Source organism: Schistocerca serialis, chromosome 4, assembly GCF_023864345.2.
Source record: "Schistocerca serialis cubense isolate TAMUIC-IGC-003099 chromosome 4, iqSchSeri2.2, whole genome shotgun sequence".
Classification (NCBI taxonomy): Eukaryota; Metazoa; Arthropoda; class Insecta; order Orthoptera; family Acrididae; genus Schistocerca; species Schistocerca serialis.
Window position 1 is genome coordinate 85472036 of NC_064641.1, and position 19327 is coordinate 85491362.

The window sequence follows — 19327 nt, forward strand, 5'->3', positions numbered from 1 at the left end:
GTTCCAACAGGACAATGCACGTCCGCATGTATCCCGTGCCACCCAACGTGCTCTAGAAGGTGTAAGTCAACTACCCTGGCCAGCAAGATCTCCGGATCTGTACCCCATTGAGCATGTTTGGGACTGGATGAAGCGGCGTCTCACGTGGTCTGCACGTCCAGCACGAACGCTGGTCCAACTGAGGCGCCAGGTGGTAATGGCATGGCAAGCCGTTCCACAGGACTACATCCAGCATCTCTACGATCGTCTCCATGGGAGAATAACAGCCTGCATTGCTGCGAAAGGTGGATATACACTGTACTAGTGCCGACATTGTGCACGCTCTGTTGCCTGTGTCTATGTGCCTGTGGTTCTGTCAGTGTGATCATGTGATGTATCTGACCCCAGGAATGTGTCGATAAAGTTTCGCCTTCCTGGGACAATGAATTCACGGTGTTCTTATTTCAATTTCCAGGAGTGTAGTTGATCTGTTCCTCCGAATGCCGGCTTGGTAATCCCCCACAATTTCATCTGCATATGGTGTAAGCCTGCTTAGCAGAATATTCGAGAAAATTTCGGAACATAGTGGTAATAGCTTTATCAATCTATAAGTACTACAATCCATTTTGTCGCCCTTCTTAAAAATTTTGATCAGAATCTACTCCTGCCACTCTTCAGGTATCATCTCTGAGTTCCATACTTAGTTATCACTTTGAGAGCTACTTCCACCAATTTATGTCCCCAATTTTTAACTAATTCTGCAATTATGCAATGTGATCCTGGTGCTTTATGGTTTTTTTATTTATTATTTTTTGTCACGATAGTAAACGTCCGTCGTCCTAGAGACCTCCTGCTAAAAGAATGGACATACAAAAGCAGTGTTAACTAATTGGAGGTCGACGTGCTAACCATGGCCTGTCCGTCCAGCGTTGAAAAAGAAGTAAAAAAGCGGAAGCGAGTAGACAAGTCGATGGGCTGCTTGCTCTGAAACGCAGAGATGGTGTTGGAATAGTGAAAAACACTACCGATAAACAAACAAGGAGCAGAAAGGAAAGATCTCTTCACGCTGCCTGTCACATATGAACTATGAGTTACTACTTGTTTCAGTTATTATTAAGTGTGCGGTAAAATATGTGACGCAAATAACTCACTGACCTTTAATGTGCATCGGAACGAAAAGCTCCTTCTTCGATTTGTTAGGAATGCTGAACAGTATATTTCGGTATTAGCTACTCGTGTCAGTGGGAAAGCCTACACGTTACGTCTATTCGTAAATTTTTCGGAACGGTAAGCCGATTAGCATTCCTGCGCCTCTAACATCTACATTTGATGTCTTAGATTGATCATAAGACTAATCAGGTATCGGATAACGGAATTAAAACAACAAAAAAAGAGATCCTGTCATTCCATTTGCTCCCTTTCAATCCCTGCATTAGTGCCCCTTACTCAGTGATTTGTGGTAGATGCTCTCCGATATAGTCCAAACAGATTTTCTTGTTGGTGCCAACAATTCATTCAACTTAAGGAATGTTTCCTTCACTGAACTTAGCAGCGTAGTTCCTCGCTCTCCGATTTCTCATCCCGTCAGAAATTGTGAATGGAAAGCACAATCCTTATCAGACAGTTTGGTATCACTTTACAGGATTCTGTTTATCTCAAGGAAATACAGCAACCAAATGCAACGTCGGTCTAAAACGCCTGTTTGTAATAAATACTGAGTCGCTGATTTAAAACTAGTTACAAATGCCAACGCGAATAAATTATAAGCAGATAGTAGTGAAACAACTTAATTCATATAAATGCAAATCTTCTGGTCCAGACTGTATACGAATTAAGTTTCTTTCAGAGTATGCTGATGCATTAGCCCCATTCTTAACAATCATACACAACCGCTCGCTCGACGAAAGATCGGTGCCCAATGACTGGAAAGTTGCACAGGTCACAGCAACATTCAAGAAAGGTAGTAATCCACTAAACTACGGGTATAAATCATTAATGTCGATATGGAGCAGGATTTTGGAACATTTATTGTGGTCGAACATTACGAATCGTGTGTGTGTGTGTTTTGGGGCTTATGGTCGCTCAACATCGAGGTCATCAGCACCCTGATACGGTTTTAGAAAATAACATTCTTGAGAAATACAACTAGCTCTTTACTCATACAAAGTGGTTGTAAGTAGGCTGTTTAGGTTTTTAAGTTGGCAACGCCACGTAGTGCTCTGTACGAAAATCACTGGCTGGGCTGTGTGCAGTCTGTGGCTGGTTTTCATGGTTGTTTGCTATTGTAGTGTTGGGTAGTTGGCTGTTAACAGCGCGTAGCGTTGCGCAGTTGGAGGTGAGCCGCCAGCAGTGGTGGATGTGGGGAAGTGAGATGGCGGATTTTTGAGAGCGGATGATCTGGACGTGTGTCCATCAGAAACAGTACATTTGTAAGAATGGATGTCATGAACTGCTATACATATTATGACTTTTGAACACTATTAAGGTAAATACATTGCTTGTTCTCTATCAAAATCTTTTTTTTGCTAACTATGCCTATCAGTAGTTAGTGCCTTCAGTAGTTTCAATCTTTTATTTAGCTGGCAGTAGTGGCGCTCGCTGTATTGCAGTAGTTCGAGTAACGAAGATATTGTGAGGTAAGTGATTTGTGAAAGGTAAAGGTTAATGTCAGTCAGGGCCATTCTTTTGTAGGGATTATTGAAAGTCAGATTGCGTTGCGCTAAAAAATATTGTGTGTCAGTTTAGTGTTGATCAGAATAGGTAAAGAGCGAAATGTCTGAGTACGTTTAGTTCTGCTCAGGTGTTTGAAAATCAAATAACGTAAGGGATTTACCAGCACAGTCATTCATAAATTTTTCTAAGGGGTGGGAGAGTGCTATCGATAAGCGATTTCAAATTGATTCAGTATATCTAGACGTCCAGAAGGCTTATGACACCGTCCCTCACAAGCGGCTTGTAATTAAACTTCCTGGCAGATTAAAAATGTGTGCCTGACCGAGACTCGAACTCTGGACCTATGCCTTTCGCGGGAAGTACTCTACCAACTGAGCTACCCAAGCATGACTCACGACCCGTCTTCACAAGTTTAATTCCGCCAGTCTCGGTCCGGCACACAGTTTTAATCTGCCAGGAAGTTTCATATCAGCGCACACTCCGCTGCAGAGTGAAAATCTCATTCTGGAAACATCCCCCAGGCTGTGGCTAAGCCATGTCTCCGCAATATCCTTTCTTCCAAGAGAGCTAGTTCTGCAAGGTTCGCAGAAGAGCTTGTGTGAAATTTGGAAGGTAGGAGACGAGGTACTGGCGGAATTAAGGTTGTGAGGACGGGTCGTGAATCGTGCTTGGGTAGCTCAGTTGGTAGAGCACTTGCGCGCGAAAGGCAAAGGTCCCGAATTCGAGTCTCGGTCCGGCACACGGTTTTAATCTGCCAGGAAGTTTCATATCAGAGCACAATCCGCTGCAGAGTGAAAATCTCATTCTGGCTTGTAATTAAATTGCGTACTTATGGAATTTAGTTTCAGTTATGCGACTGGATTCGTGATTTCCTGTCAGAGAAGTCACAGTTCGTAGTAATTAACAGAAAGTCGTCGAGCAAAACAGAAATGGTTTCTTGCGTTCTCCAAGGTATTGTTATAGACTCCCTGCAGTCCTTTATCTATATAAACGATTTAAGAGAGAATCTGAACAGCCGTCATACGTTGTTTGCAGCTGGTGCTGTCTTTCAGCGTCTAGTGAAGTCATCAGAAGATCCAAGCCACTCTAACTGGCTGCGTGGTTTGAGGCGCCATATCACGGATTGCGAGGCCCCTCCCGCCGGAGGTTCTAGTCCTCCCTCGGGCATGAGTGTGTGTGTGTTGTTCTTAGCATAAGTTGGTTTAAGTAGCGTGTAAATCTAGTGACCGATGGCATCAGCAGTTTGGTCCCTGAGGAATTCACACACACACACACACACACACACACACACACACAAACACACACAAATGATCAAAACCAGTTGCAAAGCAATGTAGATAAGGTATCTGTATGGTGCGGAAATTGGCAATTGACTCTAAATAATGACAAGTGTAAGACCATCCACATGAGTGCTGAAAGGAAGCCGTTAAACTTCGGTTACACGATAAATCAGTCAAATCTAAAGGCCGTAAATTCAACTAAATACCGAGGAATTGCAATTACGAGCAACTTAAATTGAAGGAACACGTAGAAAATGTTGTGGAGAAGACGAACCAAAGACTACGATTTATTGGCAAAACACTTAGAAGATGCAAGAGATCCACTAAAGAGGCTGCCTACACTAAGCTTGTTCATCCTCTTTTGAAGTACTGCTGCGCGTTGTGGGATCCTTGCCGGACAGGATTAACGGAGCACATCGAGAAAGTTTAAAAATGTGCAGCACGTTTTGTATTATTGGGAAACAGAGGAGAGAATGTCACGGACTGACACGGGATTTGAGCAGGACATCATTAAAACAAAGGCGTTTTTCGTTGCGGTGAGATCTTTTCACGAAGTTTCAGTTGCCAACTTTCTCCTACGAATGTGAAAATATTTTGTTGATGCCGACTTACATAGGGAAAAACGGTTCTCATAGTAAAATAATGGAAACCACATCGAAGGCTATTGGTGTTCTTTCTTTTCCGGGCGTTGTTCGAGAGTGTAATAATAGAGAATTAGTGTGAAGGTGGTTCGATGAACCCTCTGGCAGGCACTTACGTGTTATTTGCAGAGTAGCCATGTAGATGTAGATGCAAAAGACTTATTGCTGCGTTGTTTGAGGACTTTGCTTTAGGGAAAATTCCTTTGCCTACTCGACTCTGGGGCGCAGCTTTGATCTGAGCTTATTAGCACTCCCTGGTATGAAAGTTGTTACCGTTTGACAACCGCACCGATACCAGCGCTCCAGGCGGTGAAGTGACATGCATCGTAAGGATGATATACGTTTTATTTACTTTTCTACTTAGTTAATGATATAACTGTAATTTTTTTGCGTTCCGTGCAATAGAAAATTTCTAAGTGACATGAACTATGGTGAAATAAATGTAAAAACAGTCGAATTTCACTGATTCAATGACATAAGACACAACTTATTCTTGAAGAAATACGTTTGAATATGTGTGTAATTATAGCTTACTCCAATGACGGCAAAATAATACCATTGCATACTTCATGTATGAGAAGCATATATTTCTGTTGTCTTCCGTTATTATTCTGACAGGCACTTTCCTTAGCGCATCATTTTTTTAAGGACTCTAACAATTTTCCCGCGACTTACTGATACACGAATATTTTTGTAAATGAAATTATTCTTGCTTCAAAAGCTAATACGTTGAAGATTCTTGCCGTTTAGAGCTCAGATGTAGGAACAATTGTCCAACTGGTTTCTTCTCTGTTGAGAAACAGTTTTACTGCTTGTTGACATTTTATTATGACCTCTGAGCCGCCTTCCCTTCAGCTACTGGTGGGGTTGCTTATTTGGCACGTTAAATAAAGCAGGGGTAACATTCCATACGGATTTCCCACATTCCACATTCATTGATTTGGCTGGAAGTGTACCGAACAAAACTTCACGTTGTTCGTTATTTAGACGACATCTTCCTGCAAGAGGTCAAGTCTTTTGCAGTTTGCTAACCACTTCCTGTTCTTAAAAGTAAAGCATCCGTATGTTACATGAGGATCGTAAATAAACTGTCGTATAATCTATTGTTTCATACCTCCCAGGGTCCTTAAGAAACTAAAGAATGACAAATGGGGCGTCACTTTTTAGTTATTGTCGATTTTTGTTGTTGTACTAAATACGCTACCTATTGCAAAAACTTTGTTACAAATCAGTATAAACTGTAGCAGCTGCACTCATTCTATATCGTACTCAGAAGTGTCACTTGCTAGCCGTTTGGGGCGCTGCAATCGCATTATGTGTCAGTACGACACGGAGTGTCGCGAATGTTGTGTTAGACTGTGCTATTAGCTTGAACGATCTACTGCAATAATTCTGAAACCACTAAAACGGGCATAGCGCAGCTGTAGCTTGCCTAGTTACTTAGAAATGAATATTCAAAAAACTCTGAAGACTTTCCTCGTGAAATGACATGTCGTGTGACTAGGGCCTCCCGTCGGGTAGACCGTTCGCCGGGTGCAAGTCTTTCGATTTGACGCCACTTCGGCGACTTATGCGTCGATGGGGATTAAATGATGATGAGGACAACAGTCCCTGAGTGGAGAAAAATCACCGACCTAGCCGGGAATCGAACCCGGGCCCTTAGGATTGACATTCCGTCACGCTGACCATTTTTTTTCTTTTTTACTCGTTTTGTTCGATATAGTTCGTTGCCTTTGGTCGGGGCGGACGTCACAAGACATCCGTTCAAATTGATCGTTGGTTCCTTGACTCAGTTTATTTAGTACAGAGATCACGCAGCTCTCTGACCGAACACGCTAAGCTACCGTGCCGGTACCATTCAGCTACAGGAAAGACCGAAAAAAAAGAGAGGTCAGCAATCAAGTATAGTCCCGAGCGGACTCCAAAAAGTAAGTTGTACATGCCGCCCCACACTGACACCATTGCGCAATAAGAGTGGCACATTTTCTGTGTTTCCCGCAGACACAATTCTCATGCGATACAAATAATGGGTACTCCAGAGTTAAAGTAAACGGAACAGTGCCGATTCTTGTAGGCAAAACGTCTAAACCTCTCACAAATTCACCGTGAAACTGGTAGTACGTGGACAAATGCAATGTCGCGTCCAGCTCTAGTGAAATGGTGCCAGCAATATGACCAAGGCCACCCTGAGGTGGGTAATGCTGATAGGGAAGGAAAAGAAGCCCATAGACGTCAACTACAGACGAGTATCCAGGAAATCGAGAAACTGACGCTCGGCAACCGCAGATTTTCCGACAGTGAGGACGTTAAAACGGCGGTTACCGAATGGCTCCGTGACCATGCAGTGGATTTCTATCGTCAAAGAATTGAACGACTGCTGGAACGTTCGACCGTTGTTTACAGAGACATGTCGACTGTGTTGAACAAGTCACTTTGAAGTATACTGCTGCGTTCAATAAAAATTACTTGGTCTGACATAATAATGTGTAACTTATGGGTTCTAACCCCAACGTATAATAAAAGTACTGTCTAGATCGCTCCACAACAATATGGGATTGTGGGTCCACCTTTATGCAAAACACTTTTGTTATTTATTTATTTATTCCTCCAAACTAGTTTCAGCGACAAATATCACCATCATCAGTGGGTTCTTTCATTCTAAAACATGCAGAAATAGGATACTTGTAAAACATTGTAAAGCATTATTATATATGTACTGTTTCGTTTCAAATTATTCACAGAAACAATATTTGGAACAAAATATAATAATGTTTTATAAGCACGCTATTTCTGCATGTTTTAGAATCAAAGAGCCCAACTGATGATGGCGATACTTGTCGCTGAAAGTAGTAAATAACTAAAGTGTTCTGTATCAAGAAGGACCCACAATCCCACATTGTCGTTTTGTATGCAAACACGGACCAGCGGAAGAGTTTCATGAATTATTAGATCGCTCCCTTCGTGCCAATTCTGACAACAGTTTGTGGTACGATTCAGCACAAAATTTAAGAAGTCAGGTATGCTGTAATGGTTTATTGAAGCGGAAAAGCAAAATTTACAGTTGATTTTATGGGTAAACATATTGCGCCTCAGACAGTTCTGTTATTATCCAAAAGTATACCCGGGACCAGAGCTATTGGATGCGCTGTGCGAGTGTGCGAGCGGGCAGGGCATTTTTTTCTCTTATTCGTCATTTACTTTTTTTTTCTCTCCCTTCAAAGAGTAACTCCCTCCTGTGTTTAGATTTCGGTACAACCATATTTTCCAAGTTCTTCTGTGATATCGATTCCCTTGTCAGTGATTCAATACTTTTGTTATTCTTTCTTCTGACGTCCTATGGATATGTTCTACCCACTTTACTCTTTACGTTTTACCAAGGTCTGGTAAGGTTTCAAACTTTCCATCTTAAGCGAAGTGGGACGTGACAGCAAAATCTTGAGAATTCCTTCCTTCGTCAGCACATCCTGCTCTCATGTTCACGTCGTGGTCCCTGGACGGGTCATTCCACATGCATTGCACCTAGCAGGAGGTCGTGATCAGCGAGTCTCTGCCGCCTTAAAACTGTGCCTGCCTGATTGGGGAGACAATCTTGATACATAATAGGAGGTCTGGAAGCCTAAGATGGCAGCACCAGTACCTGATAACCCAGCGAAAGATAGGTAATTTCTACTACGGAAGTTTCATTACTCTTATTTCTCAGTCAGGGACGCATGGCTCTCATCAATGACTTCTCTTTATTAAATTTACTTGCCGTACAGCTATTTATTCTAGAGTTAGTTAGTTGGCTTGGTTCAAATGGCTCTGAGCACTATGGGACTTAACTTCTGAGGTCATCAGTTCCCTAGAACTTAGAACTATTTAAACCTAACTAACCAAAGGGCATTAAACACATCCATGCCCGAGGCAGGATTCGAACCTGCGACCGTGGCGGTCGCGCGGCTCCCGACTGTAGCGCCTAGAACCGCTCAGCCACTCCGGCCGGCGTTAGTTAGTTAGCTTCATGTTCAATGGATCGTGTGAGGTTACAAGGGATACTGTAATAGTATAACTAATTTGCTGGATGTGGTAATGTTTACTGTGGAAGAACAGTTGGGGTGTAGCAAGCAAAAGTCAATATATTAATGGAGTCACTTTCTTGATAAAGAGAGGAGGCAGCATATAACAGTTTCGAATTGAATTACTTAGTTACATAATTGCCTATGACTCAGTGCCTAACTTGGTACATATGTTAATAATGTAAGGCGTGCTTGTCTTACTAATCATTGGATTTGGTGGGTATCTGATCAGTGAAATAGGAGTACTCCATAAACATAAGAGCTCTTCAAAATAGTTCAAAACTCAAATTTAAAGCATAGTAGCAGGGATAATATTTTGGGCATTAAAGAACATGTTGTACATAAAAATTGAGTTGTGAGGATGTTTGAGAACCTCTGCATAATAAGTTACTGTCTTTTATTGTGAAGGTACTGTTCAGTTTTCGATCTATGTAGAGCAAAATGAGTATTTCGTATGCCACACCTTTTAGGCAAAGACGTGATTAAACAAAAGAAGAGGGGTGCAACTGCCAAAAAGTGGAGTGCCCTTAAATATGTAAATAATCTGATGATTGTCTACAAAACAATATAAGGTATTTAGTTTTATGTATTTAATATTGTAGCATTGTAAATGCGTGATGGCCATGTTTAGAAATAATATATTTGACTAATGTAGTGTCACGTGACTGGACACAGGTCAGAGAATAGTAGACAAAGGCCGTGGTCTTTTGATCGAGGCGCCGACATAGTATCACGTGACCATCAGTTTGTTTGTGGATGTGAGTTAGTAAAATAGAAACGTTTTCATTCTAAACTGTTATCGATGTAAATCATTTGTGAACGATAGTGATTTAGACAAATACTTGAATTCATTCACTGCTGTACTTAGGCTGGCTATTTACTCAATATAGGGCGCGAATGCAACTGTGCACAACCGAACCCCTTTTGCAGACGAGTCATGGTAAAAGGTTGTGTACAAGCCCGAGTGAAGTTGCAATCGTTTGCACGATAAATCGTAATGATGTGGAACGAGTCATTTTACATTCCCATCGAAAATTAATTTGTGAACATGGCAACATACTGAGCTTTCAAAGTGTTTTTTTTATTGTTATTAAATTATTTGTAATCTCTTTCGGGATACCTAAATACCACCGTCAGGCGTTAGATTTAATTAACTTATCCCGAAATCGACTAGATGTTGGTTAATAAATTACAAAGAGCACTACTGTATGGGCAATTGAATTGAACAAACTGATAACAAACTGAAGTTTCCCTACCACCCTGCTCCGGCAACACCTGCGTATCGGTGATATCGAGCTGGTACAGTTTTTTGAAGTTCACACTGCGAAACGCTTCTGCTGTTCTGATCGACTCGTTTCGTAGGTACGCAACGTGTCACTCGGCTTTTTTTCCAGAGAGTCATATACTTCTCGACGGGCTACTATGCGCTGGGGACAGAAAGGGACGTATGTTTCTTCTTGCGTGTGAGGCAATAACAGTTGCACGGCGACTAGTCGCAAGGGGCGCACATGAAAACGTAATATGCACAACCGAAAAGAGAGGAGCAGCAACGTAGTGGTCGTGTGTTACCGAGGGCTAGACGCCCCAGCGCCACGGTTCCGATGTGAGTTACACGGCGGGCGCCGCACACGGCCGCGGCGTCGGTAGTTACCGGGCGACTGGTGGGCGTGTCCCGCCCCGGCGGCGCACGCCCATTGGCCAAGGAAGCGCGCGCGCGCGCGCTATTGGCCGCGCGGCGCCGGCAAACAAAACGAGCGCGCGCTTTACGCGGCCGGCTCGGCGATCGCCGCTGCTCTCCTTCGATCCTCTGCAGTCGCGTCCCGCCTGTCAGCGCAGCATCAACTGCCTCGGTGCGCTGCGCTCTCTTGCAACGGCCAGACACACGAAGCAGGGGCGACTCAACTCTCTCTCTGTTGCGGCGAACAAGTCTGCAACAATATGTGACTTACAAGGGACACCTTTCAACTCGAACGCTCGGAGGCGCACGAAAACAAACTTAGAATAACACACGAACATAAAAACTGTTGTCTCTGTCATTTCCATGCAAAACGTTGCATTCTACCACAAGTGATATTTCAATAGCGAGAAATAAAGTACCAAGACATTAGTACCATAGGAGAGAAATTATAGTCCTCATAGTGCAGATGCGGAATTTCGATGAAGTGGTTAAAACAAAGTGGAAGAGAACTATGTACACACGTTTTTACGTTCAAAATCACTTTGGCATTCAAGTATTCCAATATCAAAAGCCATATTAATTACATTTTTACATGATGATAAGGATACGTCAGTGTCATAACCTTTCTTACCGAGTGAAGTTTGATGACGATATAAGGATCATGTATCTTCACTTGTGGTTTGACTCATTGTAGTCTTACAAAATCAGCAGTCCTTCTGATATAGAGCTTATATTGCCGAAAGAAGTAAATATCAAGGGATTGGCAATGTTTTGTTGTTTTTCGTGGTCCAGCGTAGCATCTTTGTTTGGAAACTTTGCGTCTAGAAGAGTGCGATCTGAATTCACATGATCAGGAATCACACAGCAATCGGTTGTTTTCACTTGTTACTTGTTCGCCAAGGGCTGTAGTTAGAAAACGTTTCATGTGTTCTTTAGCCATTTTTCCACTGTTGCTTATCTCTATATGAGTGTTTCGTGGGCAGAGTGCTTCAAGTTTCTTTGAAATATTTGGACCGAAAGTGCCGCGTGCCTCTTGAAAACAGATGTACAACTTGTTTGCTAGTCTTCTAGTCTGCATGTCACTGATAAAACCGCATCAGTTGTGTAGCTGTGGGTAGAGCTATGGACAGACTGTAGCACGCAAGCTGTAGTTTTGTCTCCTCTGTGAGAAAGTGTTCATGATAAAGACATTACATTCTGGAATTGACTCTGGCCACTGGACCAAACATCTTCTTTCTCCACACTCTGCTCTATCATAAGCAAGTTCACTTCCACCTAAAACGGTTTTGCCTTCTGACGTGTACCATTATCGTCTTCTACGAGGGGTATTCGGAAAGTTAACAATATACAGCCTCAGTCAGGAGGAAAGTACACGCTTTGATAGGTGGTAGTATTGGTGATTCTGAATAAAAAACACGCATGTGAATATCACGAAAGCGATCTGAGGCTACGTAGTTCTCTGAGTGAACGTGCGGAGAGGAATTACTGATGGTCAGTTCATCGATTAGGTTGTTTTAGATAACCGTCTAAATGGAGTGCAGTATCTTGATTTCCTTCAAAGTGCGTTACCAGAATACTTGGAAGGTATTCCTTTTGCTGCACATTCCGTACCGCCAGTGACACAATACCTCACTGAAACGTAACGTTCTCGTTGGGTCGGTGGCCGTGGAGTCATTTCTTGGGCGCCTACGTCTCCCGATTTTACTCCACTACATTACTGTTTCTGGGGTTGGCTTAAGAACGAAGTCTGCTAGCACACGATCTTATCGCTCGTATTTTATATGCGTGTGCTTAAGTGAAGGACCGTACGAATGAGCTCATATCAGCAACACAGCAGCTGTCTACAATAGTTGCAAAATGAATAGTAGTTGACGGTGGACTTTTTCAACAACTTTTATGAAGAAATTTACATAATTAAACAAAAGATCAGAGCATAATACATCATTCACTATCACCTGCATTTGTCCTGTTCCCCTTTGTTTTCATTACGTGCCTCGGAAACTGTTAAGAACAGGACACATGTTCATATGACACTTTTTGTTCAGAATCACTGATATTATCACCTCACAAAGCATGTGGCTTTCCTCCCTGACTCACCTGTATATTACAGCCCGTTGGCAACAGGTGCTTTCGCCCGGATAGATGAGCCATCCGGTAATCGGAGAGGCGAGCGTGCTCCAATCGAATACGCCCCGTGAGATAACAACGAGGTCTGGTGAATAGGCCAGCCTGGATGTGGTTTTTAGGCGGTTTCCCACATCCTACTAGGTAAATACCTGGCTGGTACCGACGTCCGGCCTCAGCTACAAGCTACGCAGACGTTTATAAAATATTCGCATACTTAGACATGAAATTTACTCAGACAAGTAGATGCCAACATGGGGGGAGTAAGTACCTCCGGAAGGGTAAAATTTAATTTTCTAAGGGGTGAAAAGAAAAATGTTGAATTGTGGTGCGGTCACGAAACTAAATTATTTTTGATGGATCATTACTATTATCAGTATTAAAAACCATTCAACAGCCAAGATCGTATAAAATATTTTGTATCGAAGGCAACAGGTTTCAATAGACCATGCTGTGATCTTCAGGTCTTGAAATCTTTCGTTGTAAAACATCTTCGTTTTACGCCTGACCTCACGTACAAGATGTCGAGCGATCAGCATAAAATGAACGTGTTTTACAAAAAAAGATGTCAAGCCCTGTAGATGACAGCATAGTTTATTGATACTGGTTGTCTTAAATAAAAAAATATTTTGTGCGATCTTGGCTGTTGAATGGTTTTTAACAGTTATCAGTTCGCCTTTCAGTTCTCACAAAATGAGGACATTCTTATCAGCAGTATTTCGTAAGACCGCATTACTGGTTACGTAAGTTTCCAATAATTACATTTTGTTTCTTTGAAATACCACCACTGTGACACAATGTGTTGCAGTTTGTGAAACGAATGTATGAGCAACATCTTCCTCACGTACTACACCCACAACACACTCAGTTCGTACTGTGTATCTATGTATGTAAAACTGAGACATATACATCTTACATGCTTAAATATCGCATGAATATGCCTTTTCCGAGTTATAAGTACTTCCTGCAATAGATCAGTAATTGCATCGTTATTCATTTCGCGACAATAAACGAAGTAATTGACAGCTCATTACAACAGTAACTATGTAGAGAGGTTTATATATTGCTGTAGGGCCTATACTGTATCAGTATTAGTATTAGTGGTCAGACACAAAGCGTTGGTTGCCCGAAGTCTTGTAATTTCTGCGAGTTCTGAAATAAGGAGTCCAGGAATCAAGTAATCTACAAATGTAGCCCAAAGTGTAGTGCACACATATTCCTTTGGTTGATTTTAAGTAGGAGTGTAGGATATGGAGGAAGCAAGTGTAGCGAGGGAGAGCAATGGTGCAGAAGAAACATGTTTTGTAACAAGTGGATAGTTAGCTTTCTTTTCTAAGAAGGAGATGTGCATATCACACGCGATGCACTGAGAATTGCTTCATCATTCCATAATAAAAGCTTGTTATAAATAAGCAGTACAAATCGTCTCACTGAATCACTACATCGTGGTTTAATAAAACACTTACAGCTAAATGTCATTTACTTTTCGTCATTTAAGTAACGAAAGTATTCAAAGAAAATTCTTTTTCATGCTAAAGTCTACTTAGTGCTAATGTCGATGAAGGACGGAGTGTACTAGCTAATAACTGATTGCACTCGGTGGTAACGGCCTCAGAAAGATTGGGAACCACTACTCTACACGCAGACGTACAGTGAACACAAATTTTGTTTTGAGGGGTTAATGGAGGAGGCAGGAAGGGTGCTGTAACAAAAATTGCCAAAAAACAGACGAGCAATGCGCACCCACTAGAGGAACGGGGAAGGCGAAGAAGAGGAAGACGAAGAAGAATAAGATTCACAGCTCGTGGTTTCAGTCGTAAATAATGATAAATTGATGGTGTCTGGTAAATGAATGAAAGCTAGTCTACCAATTGTGAAAATAGGGAGCTGAACAGAAACAACCAGATAAACATTCAGTACTGTGAAACATCAAGTCCGTTTCAGTTGCATTAATGCAACTAAGTAGTACTCAATTCTGTGGTGCAGAAGTGTCTTCCTGGTTCTCACCAACTTTTGTACAAAGGTTCTCTTCACTTTGTATCACGTTCATAGTGAAACTCTCGTCTTGAGCACAAACGGGAAAGTCTTGTAAATTGTACCGCTTTCTAAATTGTACCGCTAACGTATGTAAGAAACTATCTGCAGGGTGGAACTGCATGTTGGACACAAGATGAACGAGGTCGCATCTAACTGCTGATAACTTTCCAAGGAGTGGCTCAAATTTATTTTGTTCTTTGTTGGCGTAAATATTTGTTTGTGAAACTGAGCATCTGTACTCTCATATCAATATGTAAGCTCTATTTATAATTTATATAGAATATAACTGTACTTACTTGCTGATAATATAGCATAGAAACATTTAAAATCACTCTAGTCTCAGTGCAGTAAGAAGTAAGTTCAAAAATGATGGCATAGTTGTATAATTGTTCCACCACTTATATTACATATTGTACCCGTACATTCTCAGATAATGCTCACTATAAGTGTGTTAACAATCGCTTTGATCTAATAAGCTACATGAGTTATTTGCTATGACAATGTTATAATTGTCCTTTGCCTGCCTCGACACACCACTCACAGGCTACAAATGGCTTTGCAAAAACCCCGCCAGCAATATTTGTCAGACGGCGATTACTCAGCTGTTAGGAAAAGGTCTGCTACCCCACAAAATGCTATCAGTGCCTTCTCCAAAACTGGAGCCATTGGACCCACATATTTCCGCGATTCGGGCTTTGTGGCGACTAAATGCAGTACACAGTCAGAAGCTAACAATGAGGTAGAAGAAATGAGTGAACGGACGAGAACTCCCCACTGATCCCCTATTCCAACTAAAAAAAGTGAGCAAGATCGTGCACTGCTAAGACCACCGGTAATCCTTACAAAAGGATCCTGCTTCGCAAACAATCTGAGAAAAAAAAAGTATGCCTAACGAAACCAAAACTGGCAAAACCAGAAGTAGCAATACGTCTTCGAGCTCATTCGGCAAGATTCGCAATGTTGACCAGGAGGAAGAAGTGATTGTGTTCTTCAAATGTTGCACATCCTTCCCTGTCCGCCGTGTGAGATTAGGTGCGAAGGTAAAAGTATTTTATGGTGATTGCTGCAAACCTGAATGAGTAGCTAACGTTTAAACTGTTCAGTGTAAGTCCAAAAGCAGCCTAATACTTTAGTTAAGGAATATCTTAAGGGTTAAATAAAAAATAAAATAAATGTTGGCCGTACTCACCAAATTTCTGTATTTCTTGCTATAATTGATAAAATTTTTGGTGGTACAGTTTGTAGTGTCAGTGCTACAATTTAGACCTCCTTATAATTTATACCCTTTCAGCTCTCCATCTATCGTGTTATACCTTTTAAGCTGTAGAAAATTTGTTTTCGAAGCTTTCGGCATTTCTGTCTGCTTCGCAAACAATCTGAGAAAAAAAAAGTATGCCTAACGAAACCAAAACTGGCAAAACCAGAAGTAGCAATACGTCTTCGAGCTCATTCGGCAAGATTCGCAATGTTGACCAGGAGGAAGAAGTGATTGTGTTCTTCAAATGTTGCACATCCTTCCCTGTCCGCCGTGTGAGATTAGGTGCGAAGGTAAAAGTATTTTATGGTGATTGCTGCAAACCTGAATGAGTAGCTAACGTTTAAACTGTTCAGTGTAAGTCCAAAAGCAGCCTAATACTTTAGTTAAGGAATATCTTAAGGGTTAAATAAAAAATAAAATAAATGTAGGCCGTACTCACCAAATTTCTGTATTTCTTGCTATAATTGATAAAATTTTTGGTGGTACAGTTTGTAGTGTCAGTGCTACAATTTAGACCTCCTTATAATTTATACCCTTTCAGCTCTCCATCTATCGTGTTATACCTTTTAAGCTGTAGAAAATTTGTTTTCGAAGCTTTCGGCATTTCTGTCTGCTTCGCAAACAATCTGAGAAAAAAAAAGTATGCCTAACGAAACCAAAACTGGCAAAACCAGAAGTAGCAACACGTCTTCGAGCTCATTCGGCAAGATTCGCAATGTTGACCAGGAGGAAGAAGTGATTGTGTTCTTCAAATGTTGCACATCCTTCCCTGTCCGCCGTGTGAGATTAGGTGCGAAGGTAAAAGTATTTTATGGTGATTGCTGCAAACCTGAATGAGTAGCTAACGTTTAAACTGTTCAGTGTAAGTCCAAAAGCAGCCTAATACTTTAGTTAAGGAATATCTTAAGGGTTAAATAAAAAATAAAATAAATGTAGGCCGTACTCACCAAATTTCTGTATTTCTTGCTATAATTGATAAAATTTTTGGTGGTACAGTTTGTAGTGTCAGTGCTACAATTTAGACCTCCTTATAATTTATACCCTTTCAGCTCTCCATCTATCGTGTTATACCTTTTAAGCTGTAGAAAATTTGTTTTCGAAGCTTTCGGCATTTCTGTCTGCAACAGCGGGCTACACATTATATGTGTTGAATCTTGACACCTTGTATTAGATTCCACAGCATTACACCATTTTCAAAGGAACAACATCCTATTGGTACAAAGAATCGCATCAAAGGTCTGCACGTCAGCATAAGCGCAGTTTGAATGTAAGAAGGAAAAAAGTGGCGTTGCTGAGACAGAGGGAAGGCACTGTACACGCAGTCTTGAGGACGACGGCTCGAATCCCCATTCAGTCATCCAGACGCTATTTCTATTAATCTCTTAAGGTCAGTTTTGGGATGGTTCCTTTGACTATGTATGACCGATTTCCTTCCCCCTGTTTTCCAGTCCAAGCTTGTCATCGTCCTAAAGGACATCCTTGTTGACGTTCTGTTAAATGACTTCCTTTTGTACGTCGGATGTTGTCGGCAACGAGACTTCGAAGAACATCGTGCAAACGTAAGCGATTGTCGGCACAATCACATAAATTGTTGTAGTTGTTGTGGGCACAGATATCAAAATGTTTTGTGAAACAACGGGAATGACTTGCCAGCTCAGACGACTTACCCTTCCCAATACACCGCTTGAGTGGTCTCGTATTAGAATACACTGTCTTCTGGGAGAGTATCTGCTTAATACGTGAATCAGTAACCTGGGGAATCGAAGTAAATACTGATATTGTTTAAATTAACTGATATGCCAAGAGCCGGCCGGTGTGGCCGAGCGGTTCTAGGCGCTACAGTCTGGAACCGCGCTGCTGCTACGGTCGCAGGTTCGAATCCTGCCTCGGGCATCAATGTGCGTGATGTCCTTAGGTTAGTTAGGTTTAAGTAGTTCTAAGTTGTAGGGGACTGATGATCGAAGACGTTAAGTCCCACAGTGCTCAGAGCCATTTGAACCATTTGATATGCCAAGGAAATCATTTATGGGAATTATAAAGAAGATTCACTGACTTACTACTGTGTACAGTAGTACTCTCTGAAGCTGTCGGCAAAGGAGGTGTTCCGACGAGAATTAAATGCAAGAATATGATAATAAATTTTGTTTGGTGTACTGTTTCCATAACTCAGTGAATAAAAACATCAATGAAGTATCTCTTATGTCGTCGTCCGCCTACCACGCAAAGTGGCCTGGGTTCGATTCCCGGCAGGTGACTGGGTATTGTGTGTCCTTCCTCATCATTTTCATCATCATTGACACGCAAGTCACAGAAGTGGCGTCAACTAAAAAGACTGGCAGTACGGCGGCCGAACCCCAAAGGGGATATCCCGGTTGCCATACGATCATTTTATTTCTTACCTCATGTAGCGCTGACACAGAGAGATGCCACATGAAAGAAAGCTATTTGGCTTAGAAATTATGAAATAGTCAATTATTTGACACCTCTGGAGATGCCATGTAACTAAGGTGAAACACGTCTGGTTGCATAAGATAAATAAAATACGTCATGTGCAGCATGCAGAAGGAATTTTTCTTTTGAATTACTGTATGTTACATAACTAGTCTTACAAATATACAGAATTAGCTACGTAAGTAATGATGTAACAATATACCCCAAATAGTTTTAATACGTTACACAGCAGTTAAATCTCGTATGTGTAACATTTACAAACGCTGCACAAAACACAACGTCATGTCTCACAACAAAAAAACCAGTAGAAAATGCCTGAAACTGTTTATGGCGGTATCTAGAGCGAGAATCTTCATGTGATTCTAGACTGAAACGCCGATCAGGAGACATCTTGTGCTCAGGGGTGCACTGTCCTCTAGGCACAACAATCTTATCTTCAAGTAGCAACACAGCTGTAAGTATAGGACAGGTGATGAAGAAGAGCTCGTTTCAGAGAAGATCATCAAGGTAAAAAACTGGATGGGACGCTGAACACATCTACATCTACATACACGCTCCACAAGCCACCGTATGGTGCATCGTGGAGTATACCTTGCACTGCTACTAGCCGTTTCATTTCCTGTTCCAATCGCGAACAGGGCGAGGGGGAACGACTATCTATATGCCTCCACGTAGGCCATAATCTCTCATATCTTATCTTCATGGTACTGACGCGAAATATACCTTGGCGACAATAGAACCGTTCTGCAGCCAACTTCAGATTTCTGTTCTCCAAACTTTCCGAGCAGTTTTCCGCGAAAAAAAGGTCGTCTTTTCTCCAGGACTTCCGATCTGAGGTCACGAAGCATCTCCGTAATTCTCACGTGTTAATCAAATGTACCGATAACAAATCTAACGGCTCGCCTCTTTTTTGCCATGATGTCTTCTTTTAATCTGATTTGATGGGGATCCCAAACATTCGACTAGAACTCAAGAACAGGTCGCTCTACTGTTCTACACTAAGTCTGCTTTGCAGACCAACAACACTTTCCTAAAATTCTCCCCGTGAACCGAAGTCGACCACTCGTTTTTCCTACTACCGCACCTACGTGTTCGTTCCCTTTCATATCGCTTCGAGCGCTAAGCCTGCGTATTTAATCGACATGAGTGCG